Below are 7,963 nucleotides of genomic sequence, written 5' to 3'. Positions count from 1 at the left end.
CATTTCTTTTGAATTTTTTGTTGCTTTTCTGTCTCTCAGTGTTACAATACACCTACCATTCGATTTTTAGACTGATCATTTCTTTGTCAGTGGGCAAACATTCAAAATCAGCAGGGGATCAAATACTTATTTCCTTCACTGTACAAAGCAATACCCCTCTATGTAATGGAAGGGTTTTGTAGTCCAATTCAGGAGAGCAGCCTCGAAATGACAACGCTTCTGCTCCTTCATAAATGCAGAAAGTGAGCATTGTCACCTTTTCGGATGGGGAGGATGTGTGTTATTGTCCTATCCCTACCAGAAAATAAGAGGAAAAGTAATGCAGCCACCAAACTTAAAGACCTGGTGAGCTGCAATGTATTACATTTTTGTTTTTGCGTTTAGATACACTTTAAAGGTTTGTTACAAGACTACAACTTTTGGTTGTCAAAAGACTGGAACAGTTTCCTCTGCTTTGTATTTACCCTTATAGACTGAAATTGAGGAGAATGCTTTCTGCATGTCAGTGGCTAAATATTTTGACAAAAACAATTACAACATTCAATATTTATTTACAAGAATGCTATGGTAAATTGTTTTCCAGTATTTTTTTTTGTCCAGAATATTGCAACTTGCCTGCTTTTCCTGTCTTGGTTCAGAGAGAAAAGGACAGTTCACACCACAGTATGTTTGACAGGTTTAAGCTGCACCTTTGTTTTTGTATATGTATGTTTTGTTTTTCTTTGGTCATTCCTGCTACCTTCCATTACGAGAAAATCGACTCCCTTGGAATTACTCTTATTGTATGTAAAATGTGTTTTTCATCAAACTGCAAAGGTACATTAATGTAAAAAAGTAACACGCAAATATTAGATCTTAATTCAAACAGTGCCTATAGATTAAGGCGATTTTACTTGAATAAAAAAAAAGCAAGAATAATTTGCCTTTTCAATCAGTTATTCAACAAAAATATTGATGGAAGTTGTGATGACTTTGTAAAAGGCAAGTTTGTTTTGTCCATCTTAGCAGAATTTACTTCTTGTGGGCATTTTGTTTAACTGCCTACCGGTTTGATGTTGAGTCATTGAGATGTGCGATTGCTTCATGTAAAATTCCTTCAATTGCAAGATGTTTGTGGGTAATGCTCTGTGAACTGCTTGTTTTAAAATCCACCTACACAATTTCATTGGGAATCAAATTAGGGCTTTGACTAGGGAAGTCCATAAGCCTCTATTTCTTTTAAACTGAGCCATTCCCTGGTGGATTTTCTACTACAAATCCTTGTGTTGAAAGACATGTTTTAGTGGACCTTTGAACAGAAGGACTCACATGCTCATCAAACACTGTAATATGATGCCAAATGTATAGTATCAATGACTGTGAGCTGTCTGGGTCCTGAAGCAGCAAAGCAACCCCAGACATTTCCTCCACCATGTTTCACTGCTGTGTTCAGAAAACATGTCTACGGTTCCTAAGATCAAACAAGTCTGATTAAGTTGTTCCATAGGATGTAAATAGGACCAGTGCTTTGGAGCACTGGTCCAATGTTATGCTATTGTTCAACTAGGGGTGTATTTTTCCAGCAGCTGAGGGGCATTTTCAGTTCAGCTGATTTGTTTTAGATGTCTGAACGCTGAGTACTAACTATATTGTTAAATTGATCCATAAGGCCTGTTTTATGCCTATATGTTAATAGACAAACAGTTGTCACACTCTAATGTTCTTTTTGGACAACAAAAACTTTCTTGCACTGCTCATGTGGATTAAATTGATGCAATCTGTTTCTGATTTGAAATCTGTTCCACTTATAATTTACCTTACAGCAGATTTATTGATTTTACACTATTTGGAAATCTTTTTACATTCCTTTCTAGACTCGAAGGCATCCACAATTTTTATTTCTGAGGGTGTTAGAAAGCTCTGTTGATCTTGAGGAGACAGTACATATGCCAATAGCAAAGGGAACACTAAACTGTAGATATTTGAGGGTTAAAGGAAAGGTTTGGGGTTTCTAAAAAAAAAACAAACAAAGCTTCATATTTGCCTGAGTGCTGCAGCATTTCTGTGATGCTGCAACTGTACTACATCAGCTCTAAGACCAAGAGCAGCTGATCCCTCAGTTGTCAGTATGCTTACAGTGGAGAGCAGTGACTGTCAATCACAGCTGTCTGCTCCACACCTCTAGCACTCACTGGATCCACAACCTGGAGAAGGGGACTGGCGCTGATCAACTGATTCTAGGTCTTAGCAGAGCAACAATAAGTGCACTCCTGTGACTTACAAGATAAGTTTAGCCAAAAAAACTTCTCTTTTAAATAAGACCAGTTCCACATGCATTTGCCCTGGTGAGGTTCTAATATGGAACAGCGGATTCTAATTCATGGATTTGAAGTGGTAGTAAATATAGGAGTGTACTTCTTCTTTATGACATCTGCGTTTTTTGTTCATTTAGACCATGAAAATGAATGCATTATGTAGATTTTTATGTATCGTTTGTTCACATATATCACCCTTATCTGTAAATACTGTGTAAATGAAGATCTAATATTTGCCTCTACAGTATGGAAAAAGTTGACACTATCCACAGGGTGTACTTAATTTTTTCTCACAATACTTCATTTTCTTACCCTGGAATACTCTTGTTACTATGTACTATTAAAACACTCCTTCAAGTACAAGTGTTTAAGTGCAGACTTGAAACAGGACCAGTACATGTATGGTAAGTGAGCCTTAAAAACATTGTTCACGTTTACCGAAAAACTGCATATGCAGTAAGGGGTGCCTGTAGATAAAAACTGTGCAGCTTTGACGAAAGTTAAACAATGCCGTTGCTTTAGGTATAAACCATTTATATACGTCGTAAAACCTCACTGAAAGACTTTTTGCGAGGATGTTGCTAACGCATGCCCATCTGTTATTGTTCACCATCCCAGAAGTGAGCTCTCAAAGACCCAGGTCATAGCTACTGCATCAGGGATTAAAAAGTGCACGTGAAGGGGTTTGAATCCAAGAAAGAACTCGCTCCTGTGATGGTGGGGGTGAACATTAACAGGTTGGCATGTCTTAGCAACAAAGCTGGAAAGGGAGCTGCAATTTGGGAGATTTTCAGTCAGGCTTAATGTGCTATATAAAGGGCTTATATAGCAAGGGTATTCTTTAACTTTGGTCAAAGCTGCAAAGTGTGTTTTTATCTACAGCCGCCTCTTACCTGAATAGGGAGTTTTTGGTAAAGGTAAACTATGCCATTTAGATGTCGTCATATCTGGAAAAAGAGCTGGTACTGGTGACATCCGCATTGTTTTTACAGGTTTATTTGTAGACCTTATCCTTCCTTATACATCTTTGCCGCAGTTATTTAATTGCATGTAAATTGCAAAAAAAAAAGCATGGTGAGATATATGCCACTATAATCAATAATAGCCATCAGTGATAAATAACTTGCATAAACCAGTACTTAGTGATCCTTTTAACCACTTGCTGACCAACATATGTATAAAAGTGTTCTGTCAGCAAGTGGTTTGGATCATAGCTGCAGCCATGATCCTGGTACCGTTTTTTATGAGCTGGTGTTTGACTGTCTTGTAAAAGTGATTCAGCCAGTTTCAGTTTCCTGACCACTTTTACAGTGCTGTATAGGATCCCCCCCACGCCCAGCCGCTGTGGTTCCCAGGCTCTCCTTTTCGGGACGACTTCCTACAGAGGAGATGGATTAACATCCGTTCCCTGATTTCCTTTGTGACTAATGAACACAGAAAAGATGAGTTTGCCCCTTTCAGTATCAGAGCTGTCATTCCCTGGCTGTTACAGCTGGGAAAGCAGGGGATCCAAGCATGATCTGTGCTTGGAGGGCAGGGGAAACAGGGTTATAACAGACCTCTGATATCTGCACAAAGAGTACTTGTTACTTGCCCACAAAAAGTGTGGGGAAAAAAATAAAATGCAAACCCATCCCCCTGCATATACACGCAAATGCAAACATGCGCATATATAAATAGTAATTGGATCATATGTGAAGTATTGCCATGAATGTGAGAGCAATAATTTTAGGGCCCTAATTCATGAATAAAGTGTTACTAAACCCTGGACCCTGCATTCACTATATCTGATCTCCCACAGTACACAGAACATGGAAATACAGTTATTTTACTAAATATAAACTGCTAAATACCTTTTCTCATCATCAGTTAGAGCAGTCTTGTGACTTCAGCAGAGCACTGGTTAAAGCTTGTAGGAGGAGTTTTCTTTCTGCTCTAGGAGGAAAAACCCCTGACCCTTTGACTAGACAGTGCTGATTGGCCCTGTGCTGATCACATGCACTCTCCGAAGAAAAAAAAAAAAAATAATTCTCTAGCAATACACACTATACTGTGCATGTGGCTATGGGTTCAGTCTGTCTTATTGGGTGGACATTTAAACAAGAGGAGGGGCAGATAAAACAGGATCAAATGGCCTTTTTTACACGATGCAGAGGATTAACCCCTTCGGTTCCACAGTGAGTATAACAAGTATGCTTTACTGCAGACTGATTTTACTGTTGTGGGTTTAGCAACACTTTAACTCTAAACTGTAAAGGCATTGAAAGCGTCACCTATGGACAATTGTAGGTACTGTAGTTTGTCACCATTTCACAAGTGTGTGCAGTTTTAAATGTTGACGTGTTTGGTGTCTATTTACTTGACGCAAATCATCTTTTATATTTTACTAAAAAATTGGGTATTGTTTGTACATTAAAATTTATTTGTGTTTTTTTTTCTTTCCCTGAAAATTTGCGTTTGATAAATGGCTGTACAAATATCATGTGACATAAAAAATTAACAGCCTCCTTTTTATTCTCCTGGGCTTCTGCTTTAAGAAAATACAGTGCCTTGAAAAAAAGTATTCATACTCCTTGAAATTTTCCACATTTTGTCATGTTAAAACATAAATGTATTTTACTGGAATTTTATGTGATAGTCCAACACAAAGTGGTACATAATTGTGTAGTGGAAAGAAAATAATAAATGGTTTTCAAAATGTTTTACAAATAAATATTTGAAAAGTGTGGCGTGCATTTGTGTTCAGCCCCCTTTACTCTGATATCCCTAACTAATATCTAGTGTAACCAATTACCTTCAGAAGTCACCTAATTAGTAAATAGAGTCCACCTGTGTGTAATTTAATCTCAGTATAAATACAGCTGTTCTATGAAGTTCTCAGGTTAGAGAACATTAGTGAAAGCCAAGGAACACACCAGACAGGTCAGGGATAAAGTTGTGGAGAAGTTTAAAGCCAGGTGTGGTTATAAAATTATATCCCAAGCTTTGAACATCTCACAGAGCACTGTTCAATCCACTATCCGAAAATGGAAAGAGTATGGCATAACTAACCTACCAAGACATGGCCGTCCACCTAAACTGACAGGCCTGGCAAGGAGAGTATTCATCAGAGAAGCAGCCAAAGAGTCCCATAGTAAGTCTGGAGGAGCTGCAGAGAGCCACAGCTCAGGTGGGAGAATCTGTCCACAAGTCAACCATTAGTTGTGCATTCCACAAATCTGACCCTTACAGAAGAGTGACAAGAAGAAAGCCATTGTGAAAGAAAGCCATAAGAAGAAGTTCTGTTTGCAGTTTGTGAGAAGCTTTGTGGAGGACACATCTGACCAGAGCACCTTCCACATTTGCTAAGACCAAAATTGAGCTTTGTGTGGCAGAAAACTAACATTGCACATCACCCTGAATACACCATCCCCACTGTGAAATGTGGTGGCAGCATCGTGTTGTGGGGATGCTTTTCTTCAGCAGGTATAGGGAAATTGGTCAGAGTTGATGGGAAGTTGGATGGAGCCAAACATACAGCCAGAGCTACAATGGAATGGTTTAGATCAAAGTATATTCATGTGTTAGAATGGCCCAGTCAAAGTCCAGACCTAAACCAATTGAGAATCTGTGAAAAGACTTCAAAATTGCTTTTCACTGACGTTCTCCATTCAGTCTGACAGAGCTTGAGCTATTTTACAAACAATGGGTATAAATGTCACTCTCTAGATGTGCAAAGCTGGTAGAGACATCCCCCAAAAAGACTTGAAGCTGTACTTGCAGTGAAAGGTGGTCCTACTCGGGGGCTGAATACAAATGCACGCCACACTTTTCAGATATTCATTTGTAAAAAAAATTTAGAGAACCATTTATCATTTTTCTTCCAATTCACAATTATGTGTCACTTTCTGTTGGACTATCACATAAAATCCCAATAAAATACATTACGTTTCTGGTTGTAACATGACAAAATGTGGAAAATTTCAAGGGATATGAATACTTTTTCAAAGCACTGTATGGTAATGTTTGCGGTTCTAGCAAACACTGGTAAAATGGGTACATTTTTCTGGCAAAAAATGCTGATTTTAACCTATATGTGAAAAATTTTTGAAATTGCCCCAAGCAGCCGGCGGTTTAACTACTTCCCGTCTGCCATATAGCAGAAGTACTGCTACAGGGCAGCACGGGTGTGCAAAATCACGTGTATATATACGTGATTTCGCTTTTCCGGGTAGGGGGTGTGTGCCCTACCCGCGCCACCATTCGCGGCCTCGGTTGTCAATCACCAGGTCCCGGCCAGTGATTACACAAGACTACTCTTGTGCTGATGAGAAAAGGTATTTAGCAGTTTATATTCACTAAAATAATTGAATTTCCATGTTGTGTGTACTGTGGGAGATGAGATATAGTGAATGCAGGCTCCTGGGTTTAGTAGCACTTTAAGCTGACCAACTGTGTCAAAGTAAACCCTCTTGGCTGGTCCTTACTGTGCTTTTCAAAATGGAAATGCACTGGTGTTTATAGTGCCAATATCGGGCAAATAGACAAAACATTTAGGATATCTACATATAAGGAGGAATATAGTGAGGGCCCAGAGGTAAAGGGGAGCACTGATCATCACACTGATGTAAGAGGGATCTCTTGAGACCCTTATATAAGGGGGACTATAATGGATACCCAGATGTAAAGGGGAGCTCTGATGGGGATACTAATGTGAGAAGGGACTGTGATGGGGAAACTGATGTAAAATGGAACTGCAATGGTGATTCCAATGTAAGGGATACTCTGATGGGGACCTGGATATAAGGGGGACTCTAATGGGCACCCAGATGTAAAGAGGGACTGGCTGTGATGTAGAGGTTGAACACTCAAAGGGACTTCTAAGGTGGCGTCTAATGTTCGGGGGGTTCTGCAGGAGACCCTGACCCTTTGTTTAGTTTACTTAAAGCAGAACGTTACCCAGAAGGGCAAATCCACATCCACAGACAATAGCAGGGCCGGAATTTTTTCTCGCTTTCTTCTTTGAATAAGAAGAAATAATCTTAATCTGTTGTCCCTCCCTGGGACAATCCCCACCTAATCAATATGAATCCATTTCGGGATTAGGGCTTTCAACCTATTTGCCAATACTTTTGCATATAGTTTAGTGTCTGTTTAATAGGGATATAGGTCTATAACTAGAACATTGGGTTCCATCTTTTCCTTCTTTCTGTATAATTGTAATATGTGCTTGCAAGGACTCCTTCCTCATTCCCATCCCTTCCCATGACCGGGGTGTTAATATAATCCAGATAGCTACAACTAATGTCAATGTATCACTAGACCATTATTAAAAGCTGACCCGGAAAGGCATTGATTTCTTTTAATATTTGATTAAATGTTTTAAAATCTGTCCAGGTCATACTAAGGGACTGAACCAGTCAGAACTGCAATTTCAGTTTTTGGTGGATACTAGAGAATTCTACTGCCTGACCGTTCCTCCTACCTCTCCAGTAATCGGTCAGTGAGATCTGGAAAGGAAAAGGAAGTCAGGAAATACAGAGATCTCATGGCTAGAGAATTGAAGACATGACTCAGCCCACCTGGCTCCACCTTTAACTAAAATATCACTTTTGAGTGGTCTGGCCCTTTAAATGTTTATTTTTGGGGTTGTCTTTAGTGTAATTCCCCAATATTTCAGCACATGTTTT

The sequence above is a fragment of the Staurois parvus genome, unplaced genomic scaffold, assembly GCF_062004578.1.
Source record: "Staurois parvus isolate SC_StPar_1 unplaced genomic scaffold, SC_StPar_1.0 ptg000025l, whole genome shotgun sequence".
Taxonomy (NCBI): Eukaryota; Metazoa; Chordata; class Amphibia; order Anura; family Ranidae; genus Staurois; species Staurois parvus.
Note: the sequence above shows the minus strand (reverse complement) of the source record.